General features: G+C 41.3%; 1 protein-coding gene across 2 annotated transcripts in view; it reads left to right on the forward strand.

Annotated features, from left to right (window-relative positions):
- Window positions 1–25,833, forward strand: part of PDE3A (phosphodiesterase 3A) — a 212,156-nt gene that overhangs the window by 136,413 nt on the left and 49,910 nt on the right. The window lies entirely within an intron of this gene.

Genomic DNA, 25,833 nt, shown 5'->3' on the forward strand with positions numbered 1-25,833 from the left:
GACCTCATGGGGCTCTGGGGGCTCTCTGAACACAGGGAGAGACAGCTGCTCATTATTTGTCATTCCTATGATGAATGATGCCAAACTCTGGTAAAGCTGATTTTGCCAGGGCATGTGCTTGTGAAGGTGGAGATGCCATGGCAGCCCATTAATGCAGAGGTCTTTAACCAAAAAAGTCTCCCTGTCTCAAAAAGGAGATTTGCTTCGGGAGTATTTTAAACTGAGTATTAAAAACTATTTTAAACTGAGTGGCTAAGGGAAATAATAACCTACCATTGATGGGTTGGTGCATGACTTTTTTGTGTTTCATATCTTACATGTGTGTGTATGAAGTCACTGAGGCATCGGCAGAACCTTGGTGTTTTCAGAGTCTGCCCTCAGTGTCACTGTAAAGAGAATTACATTGACCTCATGGGGCTGTAGGGGCTCTCTGAACAGAGGGAGAGCCAGCTGCTGGTTATTTGTCCTTCCTAAGAAGAATGCTGCCAATCGCTGGTAAAGCTGATTTTGCCAGGGTATGTGCTTGTGAAGGTGGAGATGCCATGGCAGCCCCACTAATGCAGGTGTATTTAACCAAAACAGTCTCCCTGTCTCAGAAAGGAGACTTTTCTAAAGGCTTCAGGAGTATTTTAAACTGAGTATTAAAAACTATTTTAAACTGAGTGCCTAAGGGCAATAGTAGTCTATTGTTGATGGGTTGGTGCATGACTTTTCTGTGTTTCATATCTTACATACATGTGTGTGTGTGAAGTCACTGAGACATTGGCAGAACCTTGGTGTTCTCAGGGTCCTCTTGGTTGTTGTGTCGTTCCAAGTGTGCTAACTAAGAGGAGAGTAAAGCAGATGCAAACAGAACATATGTAAACATCTGCTGGGAAAAGCAAATACTGTCACCAGCAGCAGGACTGAGATGTGATGAATGGCAGTGTGATTAGTGTATTTTCTACTTCTTGCTCCAGGCACTCCAAGATTCTCTGATTTTTTTTTCAATACTTTGCTTGAGATGTACAGATAATAAAAGAAATAATTACAGAAAGAATATTGGTGAGCTAACAGCTCCACTCTCTTCTCAATCATAATTCCATCTCAGTTTTCCATTTATAAAACAGTTGACTGTGAATGGTAGTTTTTATCTGTAGAAAAGAGACAATTGTTTGACAGGAAGAAAGACAGAAATGCATCCCAGTTTTTGAGAAGCATCCTCCTGTGCATTTTTATTAAGAGGGAGATGGACAGGGAAGATTATATATCATATTTTATGTTTAAAGATAAATCATGCCACTTGGAACTTTTGAGGATCTCAGACATATTAGTTGTCAAAAAAAAAAAAACAAATCCCATGCTGTCACATAATTATTCACAATAAAATAATAAGGCATTGTTGATTAGTTCAATTTTATTGCACTAAAAGGGATTTAATTGATCCAGATCAGTCCAGCATTCCTAAATGTCCTAGGAAAAAAAGATAAATAAGTGCTCTGGTAGGAAGTTAATCATTTGTGATGTTGTTTCTGTTAAGATGCAGAGACACTGATGTTATTTCAAAGGAAAACTGGTTTTCAGCCTTACTTTTCCAGCATTTCCTTTGAATCCCTCTAACCCTGATGTTGCATTGCATCATTGATCCTATTGTAGCACAGTATGTGGGAAAAATAAATATTCCTCACCTAGGAATATTTATATGAGGTGTGCTTGGCTGCACTGAGCTGGGCATCAGTTCCACCATCAGTCTCTCGAGCCCTCCGAGGGCTTTAAAAGAGGAAAGGGAATTTCCCTGACCCATCTGCCACTCTGGGACAGTGAGACCAGAAAGTGATGCACATAGAGTTTACTTGAGCATAGTGTGAGTCTGTGAGGGCTGACTGAAGGAAAATGCAGTTACTGTGCAAGATGACAACCCCAAAGAGGCAACTTCCTGAGTGCTTTAGGCTGATCCTGCTCACAAATTATTGTATAAAAATAACATCTCTGCCTGTTGGTGAAAATCCATTCTTTAGTCCTTGAAGGGATGCAGTCTCTTACTGTGTTCTTACAGCTGACCTTGACAAAATTACTTGATATTTTGACAGGTAAGCAGTGACATTGTAGGTTGCTTCTCTACTCAGAGTAGATAAAAGATATTTGTGTTAACAAATAACAAAACCTCTCCAAATGGCTTTTTGCCACCTAAAATGAAAATAAAAACCAAACCAAAAAAAAAAAAAAATAAAGGAAGGAAATAAAATCAAACTGTAAAAATGGGATATTTGGTTTCATCTTGTTCCTACTGTAAAACAATGTGGCAGGTGTGACTTAAGAAAGTGGAAGCTGTAAGTCCACAGTGAAGTTTGATACTCTATTTGAACATACGTTTGGGGGGGTTTTAAGTCATAGAGTGATATTTTATTTCTTATCTTGCATCCTCTGCATGAAATCAAATGACACCCAGAACTGTTTAGTCAAGGCTGAGCAGCTTGAGTAGTAAGAGTGGTGAAAAACCAAGAGTGGTTATGATGTCTATAGACAATATAGTTGGAGGTTGTTGGTTTGGGGTGGTTTTTTTGGAGCTAGGTTGTTATATAATTTTATTTTTGATCTTTTGAGCATTGTTTGTGCTCTCAGACACTACATCACGGAGGTCTCCATGGTTTCCAGGCTCTGGTATGACAAAGGAATTTTCCTCTCATTGTTTTGTGTTTTATGGATGTGAAAGAGTGAGGAAAGTAGGTTTAACTGGCAACCTTGAATTAGATCTCTTTGGATTTGGTTGATGAAAAATGTCTGATCTTCCTGTTCATTTCTATATGTGGAAGATACATCTTTATCCTGGGGGTGTTTTTCATGGGTAAATTTAAGCTAAATAGTGATAAACTAAATACCATCTATTGGCCTCTATTTAACAAACTGTAATATTTCTTAGTTCTTTAATCTTGAATGGCTTTGTCAATAATTTCAGAAGGAATTACCTTTATATAACTAAGGAAAGAATTTGTGAGTGTTTTTCTTTCTTGCCCATCCAGCTGTTCAGATTGCTTGAAAGCTCTCCCTGAAGTTTCAGTACAGGGGTTTGGGGAGTCATTCTCTGTAGGTTTAATTTGTTGTATGTGCCTGATGATCTTGTTTTTAGGAATAAAAAATCCTAAATTTTTGTTCCTGAGGACTGCAACTGAGAATGCTTTCACTGAATGGATCTGGATTTAAAATGTTGTGGTAGCCAGATGAGCCAGAGGTGTTAAATATTTTCTGTGATGCTGTTGAGTATTTCCACCTACCTGAAATTCCATGAGCTGTAGCCTCTGAGCATAAGGTCCTAAGACAGGAAAAATCTTGTCACATTATCCCGTGATGGAAACTTCTAATTGTTTCATTGGTGACTATGAACTTAAAAACACAATCTAGATTTCCACAATGATGTAAGAACATGACCAGTAGTTGCTATAGGGATATATATACTTTATATTTTTTAATGTATTTATAGATATTTTTATAGCTGTGGATAGTTGAAATGAATGCAATATGCAGTTCAATAAAAGCAGTAATTTTTTTTTTTTAGGTAGGAATTCATGCTTATAGCAGTGTGGGCAGTGATAATGCTTTCTGTAGAATTAGATTGTGACGGGTTAGTGTAAAACCAATGAAGTGATGCTTCCCTCACCTGCCAGTGATTTACAGCAGAGCTGTGCCTAAGGCAGTTTGCATGCACACTGCAATATCCTGTTCCTGACCATTGATGTGGTGGATGGGACAAACTTCCACAGGGTTTTTGGAAGGGTGCTCAGCAGCAAATGAACTCATCCTGACTGAGTCATAACTGAAAAATGATAAACCAAGGGATTTTCTGGGTTTCCTATAGCATTACATCATGCAGCCCCCATATATTCACTGTGTGTTCAGTACAAAGCAGGAACGTGTCATTGCAGTGATCCTTGTGCCTAACCAAACCCCTTCTACTTTACCTGAAAACAGCTTACAATTAAAAAAAATAAGGTTTCCTGTTAAGAATGTTTTTGTGGGTCTCCACAGCTATTCATTGTTAATAAAACTTTACATTATCCTTTCATTCAGCAGACAAGCTTTCCAAGCTTTGGGGACAGAGCAGAGATATGCAGGGTTTGGGATGTTATGAGAAAGAGGCCTCATGGCAGGGTTTTTTGTAGGTTTGGTTGGAATATGGAGCTGGGAATTGGGGGAGGAGAGCTCCTTCTGCACAGCAAGAAAGGTGCATAAAGCTGAGCCTGGGATTAAGAAGTGACCTAGGAAATTCCTCCTTGCTTTCTAATGCAGCAAATGGGTGATGCAGAGCAGAAAGCAATCTCACAGGAAATAATCTGCCTGAGGTTTGTCCTTGCTTCTCTTGGAGTGAGGAGTTGAGGCACAGCACTCTCTGGGGCTGTGGGACCATTTCTTTGTGTCCTGCAGGATTTCTCCCTGCTGCTCTCAGGTGAGACAGGAGCTGTGACCCAGATGATGTGGGCAAACATCCTGCAGCCTTCCACATCCAGCACTCACCCCTAGGATGGAGAAGAACCTTTGAATTACTGTCAGCCACCCTGAGAATCCTCTCTGCTCTCAAATTCTCTGTCCCAAAATGACTGCCAGGGGGACAGGAGTGGATTGGAAGCTCAGCAATGACTTTCACTCTGTCATGTCACTGTTCTTCATACCTAAGCAGGAGCTCAACACAGATTTCCAGATATGTTTCCATTCTTCTTCAAAATCCTTCTCCACCTTTATTCCTCCCAGGTTTGCAGTGCAAGTCCTGGTGCTGGTCAGGCAGTCCAGCTGTGGCACAGAGAACCTTCTGACAATAATTTAACTTGTATTTTCCTTTATTCGGTCAGCAAGTTCCAGTTCAGGAAGGCTGCAGTACGATCATAGCCATGCTGCAGATCAATGCAGTTTGGAAATGGAATCAGCACTGAAATCAAACAGGAGTAGGAAATACATGCTGGTGAAATGACTCCTTGGAGAAGCAGCATGGTAGGAGTGTAAGAAGTTTGGCACAGTGCCATTTGTCTTGGTATTTTGGAAAGCAGAGATAGTGGCAGAAGCTGATAATTGCCCTTTTTCCCCCCTTTTTTTTCTTTTTTCTTCCCCAAGCTTTTCCTCAGGCTGGGGGTGCATGCTCACTGGTGTGGTGCAGATGTGGATTGCCTTGGCAATTGCATTGAGAAGTGAGATTGTGAACTGTCATCATGCAAAGCAGAGGAAGGAGATTATTTTCCTTTTGGGGTGATCAGACTCCAGAAGCAACCCCTTAATCTGCCTGCATTTTCTCTCTTTGCAGCAGTTTTCATAATTTGATTTTCAGCATGTTTCCTAATTTAGTTAACTCATTTGTTTTCAGAACCCTGGTTTTTATATGATTTTCTGACTAAAGCTTGTATTTCTCAGTTGCCTTTTATAAATTTAGAGTCTTAAGGTCTTCAGGTTAAGAGATTTTGTTCATGTGCTTTTTTTGGAGGTTTGGGGGATTTTTTTGTTGTTTGGGTGGGGGTTGTTTGATTGCTTTGGTTTTTGTGGGTTTGTTTTCTAGCTGCAAACTTAGGAAAAATTTGTTTGTTGGATTTAAGGGGGTGGGAAATGTATTGGCATCTGATGGTTAAAGTTGCTGACTACCTTTAAGACCCAAAAACTTACAGACTTTCAGAGAGTTTAATCCCTGAAATTCAAGTCCTCTGCTTTAGCACAAGACTAAGACAGGGAATTCTCTGCAGGTTTTCAGGTTGCATATTTTCTGAATTGCCAAAATTCAGGCATCTGTATGCCAGTCTCTGAAACAAAATCTACACTGAGAATGTTCTGGGACCAGAGTAGAGCACCCCAAAAGAGGTGAGTAGTTAGAAATGAGTAAAAGTATCCCTTAGTCTCCTGGAAATGCCTGTGCTGGATAAAATCTTCCAACTACAGACTGACTGCAAGGGGAAATGTCAGTGTAAAAGTTCAGTTTTGAAAAAGTTTTAAGCAACTGCAAACAGGGTCTTAGGAAGGGAGGGATAGCCAAACTAATAATGACTGATACAGTCAGGTGCTTTGTAATGAAAAAAAATACCCCCCACATTAAAGTTAGGGGGCAGTGGGACTTTTGTGATGATAGAAGACTGCATTTTAGTTCCTGACAACTCTGCAAAGCTGGGAGTAGTGCCACAAGATGTTCTTTTAATTTCCAGTAATACCTTAAATTTCACTTACGGCATATGTGCATTCCAGGTATTTGTCACCTTCCCAAGCACATTTTTAACACAATTATTGCAAAATTTTAGCTTTCTCTATTCAGAGATGAGCCCAATTATGGAATGAATGTGATTAATGTATTTAATTTTTTACTGAGCAGGGTTTATTCCTAGTTTTCAGCCAGTGTGCTTCCACTGGCATGTTAATACTAGCATCTCTGGGGGATGTGGGCTGCCCTAACCTTCCTTACTGAGTTTCCACAATGCCATTGTTGTTGGAAGATGTCATATTAATGTTAATGAGGACAGAATGAACTGGCTGATTTCCCTCTATAAAGGAAACTTCATTTTAAAAGCATTTTTATCACTACTGGTTTGTTTTGGATTTTTTTTTCCCCTCTGAGTTTTGTGTCCATACTGAGGCACATATGTATGCTTTAACTGCTGCTCTCTGGGATAGTTTGAAAGAATAAGTAAGTGAAAGTATTTCCTATTGTTTCTTCCTTACAAGAAAACATGCTGAATTCTCTAGTAGCTCATTTTATGAGTTCCCCAGTGGAAAGGCTCACAGCTGATCAGCTCTGCTCTCAACAGCAGATGTTCTTTTTCTTGACTTCAGCAGTAAGCTATAATTTTGTTCTATGTCTGACGGATCAGTGTTCAAAATTTCAAAATGAGTTATTGGAGCAGCCTCCTGAGATTTTTGAATAAGCTAGAGCTGGAGTAAATCTTAAAGTCAAGTCATTAAAAAAAAATAAAATTAATGTGGGGTTGGATTTTAGAGATCAAAGGTTTGTTGTGTAATGGCTCTGCTTTGCTCCATTTTCAATTCCTGAAGAACCTTGAATGTGACAAGAGCAGTAGGAATTCTTACAGTCCATAAAGGAAGGCTGGAGATTAAAAGGTGTTGAATCTGGAGTTCATAATTATTAAGTTGCTGATCTTATGAAGGGCTAGAAAAGCTACTGGTTATGGTGAATAGAGGAGAGATAGAGGCATCAGTTAGGGAATAGCAAAGTAAAAAAACCCCAACATTTAGCATGAGAAAGGTGTCTGTGTTAATACCCTGGGTGCTGGACAGACTGCACCCTTAGGAAATGTGCAGGTGATACAGAACCAGGGCAGTGGCTGCTCCAGGGGATGGTGATGGTGCCATTCAGGGGGACAGCTGGAGAAGGGGGCCAGCAGGAACCGTACTAATTAATGGGGACACGAGAGGAGAAAGTCCTCCCACCCCTCAGGAGATACACAGGGGCTGGCTGGCTGGGGAACTGCCTGGCACAGAAGCACCTTGGGGTCCTGGTGGACACCAAACATGTCCTTATGGCAAAGAAAACCTCCAGCTTCATGCTGGACTGCACTGGGAGCTCCAGCAGGCTGAGGGAGGGGATCCTTTGGTGCAGCTCAGCACCAGGGAGACACATCTGGAGTGCTGGGCACAGCTGTGTGCTCTGCAGAACATGGCAGAAGTACTGCAGTGTGTCTAAAACAGGAGCACAGAAATGGTTAGGGGGCTGGATCATCTTCTGAGGAGAGGCTGAGAGAGCTGGGACTGCTCAGCCTTGAAAAGAGGAGGGTCTTGTGAATGTGTGTGAATACCTGGTGTGAGAGTGAAGGAGATGGAGCCAGACTCTTTTCAGGGGTGCCACTGGATAAGAACCAATGGGTACAAGCTAAAATACAGGAATTCCTGTTCAAAAATAGGCAGGAACTTGTTTAATCTAAGGGTGACCAAGCTCTGGTTATGTGGAAAGGTTATGGAGCCTTCATCCTTTGATTTCTCTCTTTGTTTTCCCCTTGCACCTTCTCCCACAAACACACAAAATTCATGAGGAGGCAAAAAAACTGTAGATGGAAAAGTGAAGCCAGGAAAAAAAATCTCTCCAAACAAAGCTGGGGCTATATTAAAAACCAGCTACCAAGGTAGTGATTTAAAACATGTAATCCCTTTTCAGACTACATGGATAGTGCTTTGGTAGAAATCCAGATAACCTTTCTGTTTCCAGTAACTTTGCTTCTGAAGCACAAGAGCTCACTTCTCCAAAAATGAGGAAAATGTTAATACTGTCTATTCTGGTATCTGAGAAAAAAATTAGATCTTTCTGTCATGTACAGTTTTGAAAGTTGATATGCTGGTCTCATATACATGCCCTTGGCTTCAGAGCAGCCCCCACATATTCAGCATTTTCAGTTTTCCAGGATAGGGGTACCTGATTCTCCAAAGTTAGGTGATGGATATGAGCAGAAATGTGGAATGGCAATAAGCTTTTGTGTCATATTATCATGGACGAATTTTTATAGGTATCTAAAAATAATAATTCTGTGCATATTGAGATTGTGTTTTAGGACTCCTGGAGGGCTTCATGTGCTTGCTTCTTTTAAATTAACAGTTGGAGTTGAGTGAACAATCTGCAAATAATTATTTTAGATTAAATTCTTCATTAAAATGCAGAATAGGAGGGGGGCTTAGCTGACAAGAGAAGCTGCAGTACTGCTTTCTATTCCTTACAACTCTGTGGGATGTGAAAGTGATGAACAGCTGAAGCCAATGATTAGAATCTTCAAGGATCAACGTTGCCTTTGAGACAGCTCTGTCTCAGAATGTGATTTTGCTGGGATTATGATGTGGCTGCCTTTACATCACAGAAACAGCCCTGGACAAAATCACCCTGTAGGTTTTGACTTGTGTCCATACAGATAGGAGTTGTTAAAATGCAGGATTGTACCTGTGGCTCCTGTGTGTAGCTGCCACCTCCTGTCTTACAAACAGACACCAGGTTTGGGTTTTGAGGTACTGTAAGGTAGTAATTGATGATGGAGGTTGCTTGGGGATGGTGGGGAGCAGCAAAAGGCACAGGGTGTCCTTCAGCAAAGGATACTGCACAGTGTGACAGAAGATCAGCAGGTCACTGGTGATGAGATCCCCCCAGCACGTTTGGGCTCATGCTGAGCACTGCATGTTTTCTCCTGAGGATTAAGTGGAGCATGGAAAAGGAGGAAAAGTAGAAGCTGAAATAGAAGTGCCTTGAGTGGTGTGAACATGTAAGGCACACTGATTTATCCTGCACCACTCACAGAGTAAATCCCTTAATGCCTTGAATGGGATCTCTCCCATTGCCTTTGGAGCTCCACAGACAGCACCTTTCTTTCAAGATTCTGATGCCCTTTCTCCAACCCCCTTCACCCCCCAACACTGAGTCCTAAAGTTGGGAAGAAGAGAGTGGAAAAGTTATGCAACTGGGCACTGGATTCCTGAGATGCTCAAGGTTCTATTTTTGTTGCTACAGGCATTTGAAAAAATGTACTTCCAATATTTTGTTTTGGAATTATTGCTGGAGTTCTGAAGTCCAGGAATTTTTAGCAAGTCCTCACCATAGGAGCAGAAAGAAACAAATCCAAGATATTTTAATATGGCACACATAGTTCTGCTGTTGCCAAAGGGAAGTGCTCCACTTAAATGTCAAGACAATGTTAGCAACAACTGACCCAAGAGAAATGAGCTGGGGATCCCAGTCCAATTTCTAATGGTTGAGTGTCTTTCACTGAAAATTCAACCTCAGTTTTTCATTGCTTAGGAGGTGTTTGTGGATGTGGAATCTGAACTTTGCTTGTTTCTTGAAGTCAGGCTTTTCAGAGTCCTTGTAGATGAACCTTTCTTGGTCAGCATGTCTTGTATGCTCTCAAGGAACTACTTGAGGTGGCAGCCACATAAAGGCATAGAACAATTTCTGGGTCAGCCTTTTCTCCTGGTGGTATTTCAAAGTGCACCTCCTATTTCTGTTTAATTAGAGATTGGTGTCTCTTGATATCAGCTGCCTTTACTAGAGAAATAATGAGACAGCACTATTTTAACTGATGTGATTCTTCCCATCATCTCATTTCATCTCCTCTGGCGGAAGGTTCTCTGTGTTTCTCTCACTTGCCTGATCACCCCTCCTACTATGAAGCCAATCTGTCCCATTCATACTCCCTGCCATGTTGCAGTAACATGTCAAAGGACTTTTTTGGCCATTGCCATGAAATTGGAATTTAACTTAGCCCTGCCTGTAAGTTTCTCATACTGCCATAAAATTTTCTATGTGTGTTGATTGTGGGTCTGATTTAGATGCAAGTTTTCAGCTCATTCGTATGATTGTTATTTTTCCAGATAATTCTTTGGGGTCCCCAGCTTGACTCCTAACTTCATTTCCGTTGTAATTCCTGCCTAGTCCTTTATGGATATTGCTGGGTTCTCTACCCAGGCTGGCAATCCAGACATGTTTTCAGCTGGCCAGAGTGCATATCAGCATTTAGTAACTGATCTTCACCTCCACATTTGATGATATTTCTTCTGCATTAGGGCCTGTGTCCCTTTTTGTTTTTCCTTAAGAAAAGTTGAAATGCCTCTTTATTTTCCAGTAATTAAAAGCCTAGTTAGTATATGGGAGAATACTGACAGGTAAGGATTAAGGGCTGTACCAGGGCAGGAAGTTTTCACTTCCCACCTTTGCCCTGGACACCAGGGAGGCAGCAGACTTCTCTAAGTGGGTCTGCTCTGCATTTTGGGCCTTCTGTTCCTTCTCCTATAACGGTAACATATCTTTTCTTCTTTGAAAAGAAGAATTTTGCTATTGAAGCAATTTTGGAAGCCTTGGATGAGCCATCACTCCTGTTGCACCTGCATCAATGCCTGCTCTGTGGTCATTCACTGATTGGTGAACCTGATCCTGACCAGGTGAAATGCAGAATCTTTGAATTTGGGCTGGTTCTTGTTGCTAGTCTCCAGGAGTACAACCTTTAGCTTCTGAACTGAATTTTTTCTGTTTCCAAAGACCAATGTAGTCTTGGAGAAACTCAAAAACTGATCCCTGCACACTGATATATCCTCCTGGTGAATTCCCCAGAATTTGTGTCACTAATTTCCTCAGTGGCAGCAGCAGCCAGACTAACATCTGGTGCAGGTTAGAGAAACACCAAAAGTATAGAAAAGCAGCCTGTGGATGGCAGTGGGGAAGAGGACAAGGGGACTGACACTGAGTCTGTCTCTTCTGTCTGGAGAGCTGTAGTGACAGAAGTGCATCTCATTCAGCTGCACAGAGGTGACATTCTGGAGGGTCTAATGACAGAAGGGTGCAGTCTGGACTGGCAGATGAACCTGTGGTGTGTTTGATGAACAAACAGCAAGGCAGAGGTTGAGCAAAATATATTTAGTGAGAAATTTGCATCGTGTATGGATGGTGAAAAACTATAGCATTCTTGGAAAGCTGCAAAGCAAGAATTCTTAAATTAGGCTCACAGTGCTCTCTATATATGTTCTATATAGAATATATATAATGATGATATGTACATATATAGATTCTAGCTAGCAAATAAAAATTGAGTATAAAAATGGCAAAACTGAAAAAGAGGCATTGTGCTTACTATATTTGTGCTTTCTGATTTAACTTAGGAGAAAAATGGAGGAGGAAGAATTCCAGTTTTAGAGAACAAGAGCTGAGTTTCCATAACCTTTTCCCCTCCTGAAGTTGTACTTAATTCAGCTATTTGGAAAAGTAGTTGAGGAAAAAGACAGGAGGAATATTCCATCTTGCACAAACACAGACAGAAAACAGAAGCCTCCTCCAGGCAAATAGTCTCAGGAGATGGAGTAAATTGCCAGTCATCCATCTCTCTTTCCTGGATTACCTGATGTATTGGAACAGTTAGAGAGGAATCTACTGCTTAAGTGCAATCAATAATTTGCTTTTATTGCTTTATTTTTCTTATTGCAACTTTGAGGTCATGGTTGTAGTCAGGAGCTTACCCTGGCACTTTGCAGAGATGTGCTTTCTTCTCAAAATCTAGTGTTTAAAGGGAGGGCAAGGAACACTTTTAAATGTCAGCTGAATGGCAGAAATGATGACTGAACTCCAATAATTGTAATGCCTTTTCACCCAAACAAGATTATGAACCTGCATTAAGAAGTGTTTCCCACCAAACTGTGTTTGCTGATGTGGGAGCTGGTGCTGGGCACACACTCCTGCTTTTGGCATTTCTGGCAGAGGCTCAGCTCAGAGTGGCAGCATTTGAGGCTTCTGATGTGGAAAGACTTAACCTTGTGACAGCCTTAAGTATTAGCAAAGAGATGGGATCTCACATCCTTTCTCAGGTGCAAAGGTTATCACATACTGGGGGACAAATCTAGAGTTGTGTGCAGCTTTTTTTTTCTGTTCTTCTCTCAAGATGGAATTTCTTTAGATTTGCATTTTTTTTCTGAGTAATGTTTTAATAATATATTTTTCATAGGTATATGGACAGACTGTATGGGGAGGTAGGAGGGAGGTGGGTGTCTGCTGCATTTAAAAAGCTGTCTTATATAATGCAAAAAAAATTAAAGCATGAGGAAATGTATCATGTCTTTGTTACAAAAAATTTATCTGCTGTTACTTGGATCTGATGTATCAGGAAAATGTCCTCTGGAGAACAAATTAAGGGTTTTGTGCTTCTGCTGGGCTGTTTTGTTCCAAAACTGGCCTTGGAGAAAGCAGAAGCAGAATCATTGCAGGGCCTGAATTTTCAGCTTTGGAAATTACTTCCTGAGCATGAAACATGTCTGCACTGTTGGATTTTGAAACCAGTTCTTATTTTTTGCTGTCTCCCCAATAATCAGGGAGATTTCTCCCTAACAGTCTTGGGGAGAAGTGCATGCAGGTCTGCACCTCCAGCTCTCCTGGCTCTTCAGCAATCTGCAGGACTTCTATCCAAGTTTGAGAAGTTTTCAGAGGAGTAATGATTTCTTGGACTTCTTACTTTAAGTGATTCATTTTCTTTGGATTGAATAATTTTATTATCTTTTAACAGGAAAGGCAGAAAGTTAAATCCTAGGAGAGACCAACTGCTCCCTTTTGGGGCACAAAGTAGGATGATGAAGGAGATCAGCTAGGCAGTGCTCCTCATGTAAATGCCATCATTTAGGTTCCCATGGCTTGCAATTACAGTTTAAATGGGTTGCTCTACAGGCAAAAATCTAATTAAACCTAATTAGTCAGTAATTTATGCTTCACATCCTGTATACACCCCAGTTCCCTAATCCCTGTCACCACTGGAAATCCATGGAGTGCTGGACAGCAGAGGAGGTGACCACTGACCTCATATTGAAGCCATTCCCTCTCTGCTTCTGAGGCCATACCAAGCATCACCCCTCATGAAAACTGATGGTCATCTAAAGAAGTTTGGCCTCAGTTTAAACAGTTTTGGCTTTTATGTTGCTGTCAGCCTTGGCTGAGAGTGGCCAAGAAGCTTCAGCTGTTTTCAAAGGTATCTGAGGGGGTGATGGCAAGAGGGGTACCACATGATTGACTTTATTTTGCTAAAATGCTGCCAATACATAATCAGAGAAGGTGATATGCCAGATATTTTGTATTTATTACTCTATTACAAGTAACTGGTATTTCCAGCCAAGAATACCTAGTTGACACATGAGCCTATTTGTGTAATTTTTTTAGCTGCTGTGATGGTAGTTTAACATATGTGGGAGCATACAGTACTTCCAAGGGTGCTCATTAATTGTGGATTAGCACATATTTGTAGTTATTGTCTTAATTAGTTCCTTGGTTGAATGTAAAATGAATAACGAACGTGGTAGCATTCATGTAAAATGCATGAATTAAAGAGTAGGATCTTTGGGAAGAAGTTTGGCACTTCCCAGCAGGAGGACAACTAAAAGAATAAATTTCTTTTCTTTGATACAGACACATCATTACTTGCTGCTACAGTAGGCACAAATTTCCTTTGACATTCCCACTGAAATTAGATCACCTTCCATCCCTCTGTTTTCTGATAAAATTTGTAAAATTATATTACATTAAAAAGAACAAAAGGAACATGTGATCACAGCAAAGAGGCAAAACAGATTTTAAAGCAGATAATATCATTTGTGCTGCTTAAATGCTGCTGGACTCCATAGGAGCCCATTATTGGATACAGTCTAAGTATTCTTATCTAAATTATTTTATTAGAAAGAGGAGCAAAATATTTTTTAACTGCATTCAAAGACAAGTTGTGGTCTGATGGAGGTTCTGAATTCTTAGACATACCCTGTTGTTGTGGGGTGTGCTGGTTTTTGGGGGAGGTAGCAGGGGGCATTGGAAAGGTTTCCTGAATAGAATAGGTGCAGTATAGAAGAATCAATTTCTTTGCCTCAGTTTTAACCTCTTCCACTTCTGATTTGCTTAGCCTACAAATGACTGTGACTAGTCACTACTTGTGTTTTGGAGGTTATGGGGGTTTAGAGTTATTTTTTTATTAAAGAACTCCAAATAGTGTAAAATTTTACAGTGAATGCAACTAAAGAATGTAGGCAGAGGGTGCAAAACAAATGCTTTTGAACTGAGCTGGCACACTCTTAATTTTAAGATTAAACGTTTCTTCTAGTGTGGCGCTGTTGTTTCCTTCCTGACTTACCAAACTCAACGTGTTTGGGGAGGTATTGATTTTGGCAGTACCCTTGTGCAGACACAAGTGAGTTGCCTTTGGTATTGGGAGCAGTTCAGCCTGAACTAGACATCCTCAGTAACATCTCCAGTTTCTCAGCTCACCTGGCTTGTCTGCTTCCAGCAATGAAGAGCTCTTCCCTGCTTAGCTTTGGTGTCTCTGTACTTCACTACATCACTCTATAAGCATCACTGTTAAGCCGTTCAGCATCTGGTTTATGTCAAGTGTCAGTGGACTTGATGATCTCTATCTGCTCAGCTATTTACTTGCCTGTTGTGTTTTCATTTTTCCCCTTTTACATATGAAACACTTGGAAAAGGATTAGCAACACTCACGTGAGGAATACATAGATGGTGGATGTAGTTCATAGAACATAGACCAAATTCTGTCTCAAAAGTAAACAAAGGACCCGTCCCAACACAGCTGTGAGGAAACTGCACATCTCTAAACACCCTGTGCAGAAAGGGCAGGGGGCAGATTGCTTCCCTGCTCTGCTGTGGTGTCAGCTGCTGCCTGAGCACCCCCTAAACACCCAGCTCAGCTCACACACAGATTCTAACAAAAAGGAGTGATGCTTCCTTCCAAAGTGCTCCTGGCCCAGCTCTGCCTTCTCCTCTGCTCTCCCTTGCATGCATACAAAAAGCCTTCTGAAGGAGTGAGCCAGATTTAATCCTACCCATAAACTCTCCCCAGCACTGCCCCCATAGCCAGCTGCAGGGTGTTCATCAGGGATGAAGCTGTGGGAGCAGAAAGAAAGCTGCCTTTCATTTACCAGGCTCAGATGACGTAGCAAGATGTCAGGAAAATCATTCAAAATCTGCTAACTGACCAGAGCTGCTGAGTTTTTAGTAAAGTAGGAATGGTATGATGTTGTTCTGGCACTGCTCCTTTTCCCCTGGTAGATGTGCTGTAACTCTTTTTGGAAAGTGTCTGTGTTTTGCATGTCAATGTGCTAATCAAGTTTTAGGTAAATGGAGACACAAAAGACTTAGTCATTGCTTCAGTACCTGTCTCCAAAAGCTCAGTTCCAGCTGCATGAACAAACACTCCACTTGTACATAAATCCCCTTTCTGTACCAGAATTTGTGAAGCTCAAAATAATTTTCCCTGGGATAGTTGTTTGGATTCTTTTTCCCCTGTATTATTTCCGAGGGGGAGAAGTGCCAAGAGTTTGTGTGCCTGGATGTGTATGAGTCAGTGCCTGAATGCATGTTTTATTCATCCCTTCATTCTCGGTCTGGGGATACTGTGGCACCCTCAGGCATGACCCAGGTGAATCTGTGCCACTGTCCAAGTGCTCTGGTGCTTCTTACCAAACCTTTTGTCCAGTCTGACTGCACTTCTTTTTGAAGCTGCTGCGTAGCTTGGTTTTTCAAACATTTAAGCTTTTTGCTGACCTTCCTAGAAACAAAAAAACTAAAAATAAAACCAAATCCCTCTCCCATCTCTCCCACTGAATGAGAAAGGAACCAAGACTGAGAAGGAGCTAATGCTGAGAGGGAGGGGACGCACTGCTTTGCACAGGAAACTGTACTGAAAGGGAAGAGCAAAATTTGAAAAAAAAAAGATGGTATCTCCCTGTCTCTTCTTTCTGCCAGTTCAGGATTGATCTGTGTGGGCTCTCCTGTGTCACTCTGCAGTCAGGCAGCAGTGGAAGTGAGTGCTGCTGCTGTCAGATGTCTTCCACCCCCTTCTTATTCTCTTACATTGAATTTAAATATTTTGAAAGTTAATACACTTAAATTCACACACACAGATTTTTAACAAGAAACCCAGGTTTGTGGGTTTCAGTGTAAACCATTAGAATGCCAAGTAACTGAGGTTAAATTTTAGAATGGTTGTTTATGCCAACAATTTATAAGAGTGGAGGAAATAAACCTTTCTGAGCAGCTTTCCTAACAGAAAGTGTGACTTAAGCCAACAGAAATGTGCAAATACATAGCTTAGTGCCAAACCTGCCTGACATGAATTGAATTTATTATACACCAGGCAGAAAGAAATTCAAACACTCACTTCAGGCCGCATTCTGTGCTGTGATTTGAGTAGGGGGTGTTGTGTGCAATCTGTGTGAGATAAACTGCTTGGGAAATTAAACTTTGGAAGAACCCCCCCCACCTGTGGCATTTTTTGCTGTCAGGCTCGTGTGATTGCCTGCCTTTGGGTGAACTTTGTGAACCCTGACATTGCAACTCTGCTCAGTGTCACAGCTACAGTACGTCAGGCTCATAACAAAATAAACCTCCCACCGGAAACAGCTTCACTTTGAAGTTCACAAGCTTGCTCTAGTCTTGGTTTTAAAAGAGCAGTATCATATATCAAATGCACTGAAAAGTTATTTCAAGCTACTTTCCTATGATAGAGCACTATGGTTTGGCCACTGCTGTAAGTGCAGATGTATTCATTGCATTCCAGGCTTTGCCAGCACTTTATTTTATTTATGGCTTGCTCCATTCTGCTTTATTTTTAATAAGTGTTGGTAAAATCTGTCACATTGTCCCATGCTAAAGACTTCAACACAGTGGTAAATTAAATTTAAAACTTTTCACAATGATATATGTGTTAGATTGGATGGCACAGGGTGAGGAATTTTAGAAAGAATTTGAGATGGGACTTCTGAATTTATTTTGATGATACAGTTTATTTTCCTTATCTTTTGCATAAGCAAGAAGGGTGAGTTTGGCTCACATTGTTAATAGTATAGTTTAAAAGGTTCTAAAACCCTTAGTTATGACTTTTTAAAGATTTATTAATTAATAAAACATTGCCAACAAGGATATTTATGTTTTTGACTTAATCGTTAAATATTTTGTCTTATAGACTTATACTACAGTGTAAGATTTCTTGATTAATCATGTTATGACACACAAACCTACAGTACTACATTCTAAACTCCTAGTTTACCTCTATAACTACTTTTATATCTTAAACTCTAAAACTCTAAACTTTCTCCTACTTAACTGCTTTGAACTATAAATCCACTTCTAGTACTTAAGTTTAGAAGCCTTTTCCAAAGTCTCAAATCAAATCCTGTGTTTAATTCTAAGCTTTAGCGTACAGGCCCAAAGTTCTGAGAATTCCTCACATTTCAGATTCCAGCAGCACAGCAGAGAACTCAGGGGTTAGCAAAAAGGCAGGTTCACAAATGTGAATTAGCTGCCATTTGTCAGAAATAATTTTCTCCTGATGAAATCAGAAAGTAAAAGCAGTAAATGGCAAAGCTCAGCGGCCAGTCCAGCATTTCTCTGCATCAGCTGGCACTGGATGCACTGACAGGGCTCCACTTGCAAGGGCCCCATTTGGTAAGGTGCTTGACTGTAGGCACAGTTTGTAGTCTGCACGTGGCTTCTTGTGGTTCCCCATTTCCCTTAAAATCCTTTCTGTCTTCTTGTGGTGATAGTGAAAACATGGCTAAATTGCATTCTCTCAAAATAATTATAATTGTACACATCTCTGCTTAGGTTGTGGAGGCTGCTGTAAAGGTAGTAAAGGGCCCTAGTGTGGGAAACAAATTTGGTCATGCCATTATTAAGTAACAGTACTGAAGTAAACACCTGCTTAACTTGCTTGATAGGAACCTATGTTTCTAATTTTTTTCTTTTTTTTTTTAAGAGGTAAGATGTCTCGGAGATCCACAAGGATCTTTGCAAGGCTGTAATGTAATCAATGACTTGTAATTTCTCACCACTGCTGATCCTAGCACAGAGATTTTATCTGGAATCTTTATAATTTCTGTTCTCCCCAGGACATTACCACTTTTGCACTTTCAGCCTAGTGGAAATATTTAATTCTGTTGTTCTATAATGGGCTATAAAGATGTGAGCATAGCACCTGCATTGTAAACCTTTGGTTGAGCTTCTGACTGTGATTTATGCTGCTGTGGTAAAATCTGTGGAAGTGCCCCCAGGTGAGGATACTCAGCCCTCAGAGGAGGGCAGTGAGAGCTCCACTGGACCCTTTCAGACCCTTGGTGAGCAATCTGCTCTCAGCTCCACCACTGGGATGGAGGCACCTTGTAGGATCTGTACTCCTCAGTGCATGGAACTGTGTGGCATTCACATTCTCTGAAAAAATCCCTTTGCCCAGGATTCTTCTCCTGGGAAGCTGAGAAGCCTCAGAGAAAAAGAGAACAGTTCTTATCTCATTTGTTTCTCCTGTGTTGTACTCACGTAAGGAATGTGTTTGGAGATTGTTTACCCACAGGTGATTGTTCCATTGGATTCTGCTGTGAGTTGTTTTCACTCTTTGGCCAGTCAGGGCCAAGCTGTGTCAGGACTCTGGGAGAGTCAGGAGTTTTCATTATTATCTTTTTAGCATTTAATAATTATCCTCTTTAGTATAGTATTGTATTCTTTAATATAATACAGTATTATAAAGTAATAAATTAGCCTTCTAAGAACATGGAGTTAAATTCATCATTCATGCCTCTGTCAGGACATTTCCCTGCAAATACAATAGGGCTGGGATTTACTTATTCTGCCTTCCCTGGCTGGCTCTGCAGTGGCTGCCAGGATTGTGTCAAGGGCACATTCTTTCCACTGCCAGAGGTGTTTACTGCACTATCAGCTGTGAGTGGGGAAACAGCCCTCAGCAAGGGGCTGGCACACAAACAGGGACAGGGGAATCATCTCCAGTGGCCTGACCACATACATGGCCCTGGGTTTATTTCTGTTCCTCGGGGTCTGGATTGAATAAACACCTGTGTTGAGACTCAGGTGTTTATTATTTCTTATCAGTAAAACAGTCTCACTACTGTGAGTTCTGCAGCTTTTCATTAGAAGGCACAGAATGGCCAACAATCTCTTGGTACAAGGTCTTTTACGACTAAACTACCCAATTAAGAGCTGACACCTAGATTATTTTCCCTTTTAACCCAATAACTGATCCCACAGAGCTGCAATGTGGACTTTTCTGCCCAATCACAAAATGCCACCCAAACCCATGGAGAAGGAGGAAGAAGCAGCACGAAGAAGAAACCCAGGACAATGCCCTGTGCCCTCCATCTTGCTTCCATCCTCTACATACTAAAAATCCCAAAACCTCAATTTCTCACCCAGTGACACACCTGCACTGCTCTCTCTATTTCACACTTTTGTGGGTTCCAGTCTGTCTTGAAGTCCAGGAAACTTTCTCCATGAATGAGGGTCAGAGTCAGTGCTGCCCTGGGGGTCAGGGCGCCCCAGAGCAGACAGAGGAATTTTCCCAGTGCCCTGGGTTTCCACAGGTTTATATTAATTTCTTTGATTGACAACTCAATATTGAATTCAGGAGCCTGAAATATTTTTACAAGCCTTTCAGCTCAGCTTGCCTTCAGTTTAGAGAAGTCCTTCAGTGCAGGCTGCTGTGCTGGTTTAGCTTTCTCAGCTCTAGTCTCCAAACTGAAATATGGAAGGATCTCCAAAAGAAAAGAGGGCAATGAAGGGGAAAGGGGCTTCCCTGAGCGTTGACTTCAAGTGGGAACTCCACGAGTAGTTGGAACAGCAGAGGAATTGGCCCAAAGAAATTTTCAGAGGTACCTAGCAGGGAAAGAGACAGCACTGATTAGAGAGAGAGATGACTGGCTTGGAGAGCAGAACAAAGCAACTGGAAAACAGGAAATAGCATTAAGAAATGCTCCCCGTGCAAGAACAAACAAATATTTGTACAGGAGAATCTGCAAGTGGCACTGCTTTCCTCCCACACTGGGTACAGTTGCCAAAGTGGTGGGCTCCCTCTGAGTAAGGCACATTTAATGTATGCACAGTGGATGGCAGTGTGTGAATAGCCCCCACAAACCTTGAAAATTAGATAAATTTGGCAATTCTGAATTTTTTGCGATCTGTCTGGACATAATGTGCACGAGAAGCTGAGAGTTCATTGGAGCGGAGCTGGTAAGACTTTCTGGGAATGTCTCTACAGCCATTTCTTTTCTTAGCTGAGGAGCTCCAGGCTCTGCATCAGCTTCAGGAAGTAAAACACACACTTGTCATACAGACACAGGGCGGACAACTTTCTTTGAGTGGGTGATTGAATGGATGGAGAGGCATCTTGCTGATTCTGGCAATAACACAGTCCTCAGGGGCTGTATTTGCCATGAGTTCATTGAAATATTACCCTGGGACCAGTGAAAGAAGGCCTGAAATTTTCTTATTTATTGCTGAACTTTATAAGCTTTACTGGAGAGTCTTCTAAACAGAGTCACTGGGTGGGACTCAGTTGTGAACTCTGAAAATTGTTTATAGTTGAAACAGACATGATGTGATGCAGACCTGAGAGATAGGAGGAGAATCCAGAAAATCTCTCTTGCCTGTCATGTGTGTAGCTTTAAGTTTACTCTCCTACATTTTCAAGTGGTGGCTTAATACCTATAAAATTATGGAAGGATGGTTTTGTTGTTTATGCATTTTATGGAGTCAATAAATAAACCTTAAGCAGAAGTGATTAAACCTGAAATGGCAGCAGGGAATTGCTGTATCTCTTCTCCATCCTCTGATTCATTCCTAAGTCAGGATTTACGACTAACTCAATTAAATACACACTTTCTGCATAATTGCCCATGTGCTAGCAGAAAGTAGTCACTTGTCAGGGATTTTGTTCATTTCTGGGTTGGCTGCCTGAGAACATAAGGAACTGGGAAGAAACTGTGGAATTACCCATAAATTTTCTTAATTGAATTGAGCATAAGCTTTCAAGCTTAAGATGAGAGCAAGGAAAACTTTCCAGTTTCCAGGCAGAGCTGTCTCCTTGCAGTTATTTACACAGTGCTGCTTTGACTTGCTGTTAAAAAATTACACTGGGGCAGAGATTAGGAATTCAAAGAGCAGTTTTGTAAGGAAAATCCCTCAATTTCATTCAGTAAGAGGAGATGTGTTAAAGAAGGGGAAGGAGGGGGGCAATGAGCAGGGCAGAGAAAAAGGGCTATTACTTCAGGCAGGTTTGAGTATTCAGTCAGGAAAACCTTGAAGTAGAGCCTTTAGAATGTATTTTTTACAGTATTTTGGTGAGACAAGTGAGAGCATGTGGCCCTAGAGGTCAGCCTCCTCCTTCTCTCCTCATCATCACCCATCCTGTGTGGTTCTCATTTTTTTGAGGAATAATGTTGAGGGGATTGTGTTTCTGTCACAAAGCTACTGTAAAATTTCTAATCCCTTGTTAAAAGCGACTCCTGAGCTCCTTTTTTTCAGGATTTAAATGTGCTTCATGGAGGACATGTCCATCCTTTTGAAGTTTGTGTTAAAGCAGTGTTCTGCTGCCCTTTCCTGCGTTTGGATGTGAGTTGTTAACTGAAATAACTGAAGAGATCTCTGATAACAGGAAAATGTACTTTAATACAAAAAGATACCTGATTTCTTTGCGTGCACGCGTGTTCATAGTATTATAATAGCTCATCACAGATAAGGTAACTTATATTACTGACTTAAAATATTGGCATTTTTCATTAAAATGAAGCAAATTTTCTGTTCCAAATGGCATATAATACTTAGGGGTAATATTACACCTTCTATTAAATATAATTTAAAATTAGTACCTGCAGCTTATAATATTATCCCCCACAGGATCTGTACATCGGTCCTAGTGTGACTTTACAATGTTTAATTGTATTTTTATTTGTTGGTTTAGTCTGAAAATAAGTTTTAAGACTAATTTTAAGTATAAAGAAAGGAAAAGAAGTGTAGAATTTGTTGCACATCTTTTTTTTGCACATCTCTTGTCTTTTCTCTCTTGCCACCGTGAAATGTTGGTGTGAGGTTTTATTTAAACTAGCACAGAATTTCTTTCAGTGGGTTCCAGATCAGTGTGCAAGAAGTGTAGCCAAAGGAGCCAGATGAGTGGTGCATCTTCCCCAGCCTGCAGTGCTGGAAGTTTTGTGTGTTTCCCTGTAGTGTGTGCTGAGAAATCCATTCCTCACATTCAAACTTCAGCACCTGACAGTGGCCCGGCAGAGTGGGAGAGGAGGATGCGGTGCTGCTTGTGTGGTGCTTGGCAGCATCTGTGATCTGAGCCCTGCCTGCCAGGGCTGCTCAGCAGGGTAAAACACAGGCAAGGGGTGAATTTTGCTGCAGTGCTGCTGCAGAATTCCTGGCTCTGGGCTGAGGTTTGCAGTAGCACCAGCCTGAAGCACACACACCGTGGACCTCTGCATTCCTCCCCCTCCCGCCCAAGGCTTTTGCTTTTTTGGGGGAGGTGGTGGTTGTTTTTCTGTGCCTGCTGACGTCAACAAAATTGCCAGATGGCATTTCAATGCTTTGCAAAGAGACAGGAGCCTTTTATTACCGGGGTCACGTGGATCCCATTCATTTGCATTCCCAGAAGTGGGCTAAAGCTTTTGCTCACACTGTAGGCAAAGAGTGCTCTGCACCTTCCAGGACCCAGAGGGCCTTCTGTGGGATGTTGCTGCCTTGGGAATCCTTTAAGGGATGCAGAGATGAAGGCTTCACTTCATGTTCATTTGGCTGATGTGGAAATTCTGAAAGTCTCTAGGCAGTTGTGCTGTGCAGAGGTTTTGTGGGTTTCTTTTTGAATGACAAAGGAATACTTCTGTGAATTTAGGGTAATAAACAGACTGAGGGTTTAGCTCTAAGAGGGTTACTTAGTCTCTCAGGCCCAGGTGACTCAGTAGCTTGTGAAACAAACGTGCAAGTCTAACAATGTCATAAATATCAGCAGAGAAGAGGAGCTGTCAGGGTTTAGGTTTTGAAGTTTTCAGGCTCCATCACTAGAGCTGGGCTGTGACATGATGGATGCATTGAAATGGAAGAGAGTCCCTTTATACCCCTGAACAGATGACTGGGAGCTCACTACCAGATGCACAAGATTAAACCAATTTACTTTGCTGTGCTTGAGCCATCTCCACAGCAGCTGGGCAGGGGACATGGCAGAGTTGGAAGGCCAGAACAATCTCTCACTGATGCTGTGACTCCAGTACCAGCCCTTGTCTGGCAGCTAACCCAGGAGAGAGGGAGATTATGACGGGATTTTCAGTGGACCTTGGAGAAGTGAACCTGGAGGAACCTGCAAGGCTCACAGGGGAACATGGGAATGTTGGAGAAGGGAAAGCTACACTTGATTTTGGGTAGCATGAAGATTTCTGCTTCTTGCAGATCAGTTGATCTTTGCAGTAGTTTCTCAGGTTAAAAGGTGCTCCCATCTTTCCTTTCTGAGAAGGAAAGATGGGAGCATCTTTTATTTTTCCTTGAAGCAAGCACAAACTACCTTTGTTGGAGCACATGGACTCTGTGGTGATGCAGAAAGGAGGCTAAATAATCTGGTTTTGCCATCTACCTCACAATTTCAAACTGAAACTCCCCTAAACCTGTCTGAGATTACCATAGGCTCCAGAATGAGCAATAATCTGAGCTCACAAACCAGGTTTTAATAAATTTCTCTTTTATTTTCTGAAAGTTTTAGCTTTCAGATGTGCCCCCGTGGTGCATCCCTGCTCAGAGTACACTGCAGTGACAAAGATGTGTGCAAGTTCCCCAGGGCCACATATCTGAAAAAAAAAAAACTAAAAATGGGACAACATAACCCTATGATCTTTCCAAGTGTGAATATTTTATTCCTTAACAAAGTGCTGTTGAAAGGCACTTTGAAATGCAGTATCACCAACTCCCCTTTCCTGCTTGATAAGCCATGTGTGAATATTGCTTACCCTTGTCTTACCAAATTCCCAGCTGTATGACATGCACTAAGGTCTGGTGATTTATCATGGTATTTGTGTATGTTAAGCATTGCTGTAATTCACATGCTGTTAAGTGGTCACAGAAGAACACACAAATAAATATAGTGAATTATTGGACTCTTCAAGTTTGGTGCCATTATATTCTTGACTAGGAAGTGGAGAAATAATTTTAAACTGGCTCAGAGCAGACTGGGTGATGTTGCAGAGTCCGAAGAGTAATAACCAACTTGACCCTGCTTTCATAACTCCATTCTTCAACTGGGGGAAGAAAATGCAGAGTTTCTTTAGGGCTGGCATCTCAGGGAAAGTTATTGCTCATGCTGTGCTCCCATACCTAATTTAATTTCACCGGGGAGCAGCGAGCACGTCGTGATTCACAGATCATGGAGCAGGAAACAGCCTGTCAACTTCTAGGGAGCTGCAAGGGGGGAGAGCTGCTCAGAGAAAAACAAAAAATCTGTTTTGGGAGGGAATTCAGCTCATGAGCACAGCAGGCAGACTTCAGTTCTGCTGTGACTCCTGGTGAAGTCAGAGGAGTCACTCTGCAAGATTAATTTGCCCCTCTGTTTTTCAATTTGTAAGGTCTTGAGTGCAGAGGAGTCCTGTGGTGGATTAAACACAAAGCAAACGAGCAAAAAAAAAATATCACTCTTCTCATCAAGAATCAGAGGCTTTTGAGACTTCAGTTTGAACATGTCCCTTCCATCCCAAATGAGCTGTGTTCCACAGCCTGACATCAGCTTGTACCCAGCTGAGGACATGCAAATGTGAATACTTTGCATCTTTTTGCAATTCACATCAAAAAGAAAGAAAGCTGTTTACACTAAGATGCACGTATTGCTTTTTGTGTGTATGTGTGTTGATGTTTCTTTATTAGCATCTTAATCTGCTTTCATTTTCTATCTTCCATTATTATTTCTATGTGGATAACTCTCAACAGCTCTTTTTTGGGGGAAAAAAAGTGCAGTAAACTTCAACCAAATTAGAAAAATTAGAATTTTTTCTAATTAGATTAGAAAATACTTCCATGCTGAAACATTTCACAGTTCCAGGTAGAGTTTAGCATCTGCAGCAGCTCTGATAACAGACAGAAACAGAACATGGGGAGAAGGGAGAGGCATGTATATGTTAACCTTATGTGTTGGACTTATTTCTCTGAAAGGAATTCTGCTTTCTTAATACAAGCACTGCATGTATTGCTGGGGAGTTTTGTGTTCCTAGAGAAACTTCTGCAATCCTTCTGCTATGGAATATTTTAGTATGAGAGTCGGTTCAAAATGCTATGAGGCTCCCTCCACCTCCCCCAGATGCAGCAATTTCTTTGTTGTTTGTACAAGATCTGAAAGATTTTTGGAAAGAATGTGAGCAGTGAGAGATTACTGAGCTAATATATAAAAAACCATGGATTAAGATCTTTTTCCTCCCAAATCGATGATGGCATTTCACAGGCACAGCAGAGCTACAGTCCTGATTTGAAGGAGGAGTAGTGCCATCTGGTGATCCACGGGAAAGGCTTTTCTGCACCTAAAGCGGCAGGATCATAAAGGATGATCCCTGTGTAAAGAGTTCTGC

The sequence above is a fragment of the Melospiza georgiana genome, chromosome 4, assembly GCF_028018845.1.
Source record: "Melospiza georgiana isolate bMelGeo1 chromosome 4, bMelGeo1.pri, whole genome shotgun sequence".
Lineage (NCBI taxonomy): Eukaryota > Metazoa > Chordata > Aves > Passeriformes > Passerellidae > Melospiza > Melospiza georgiana.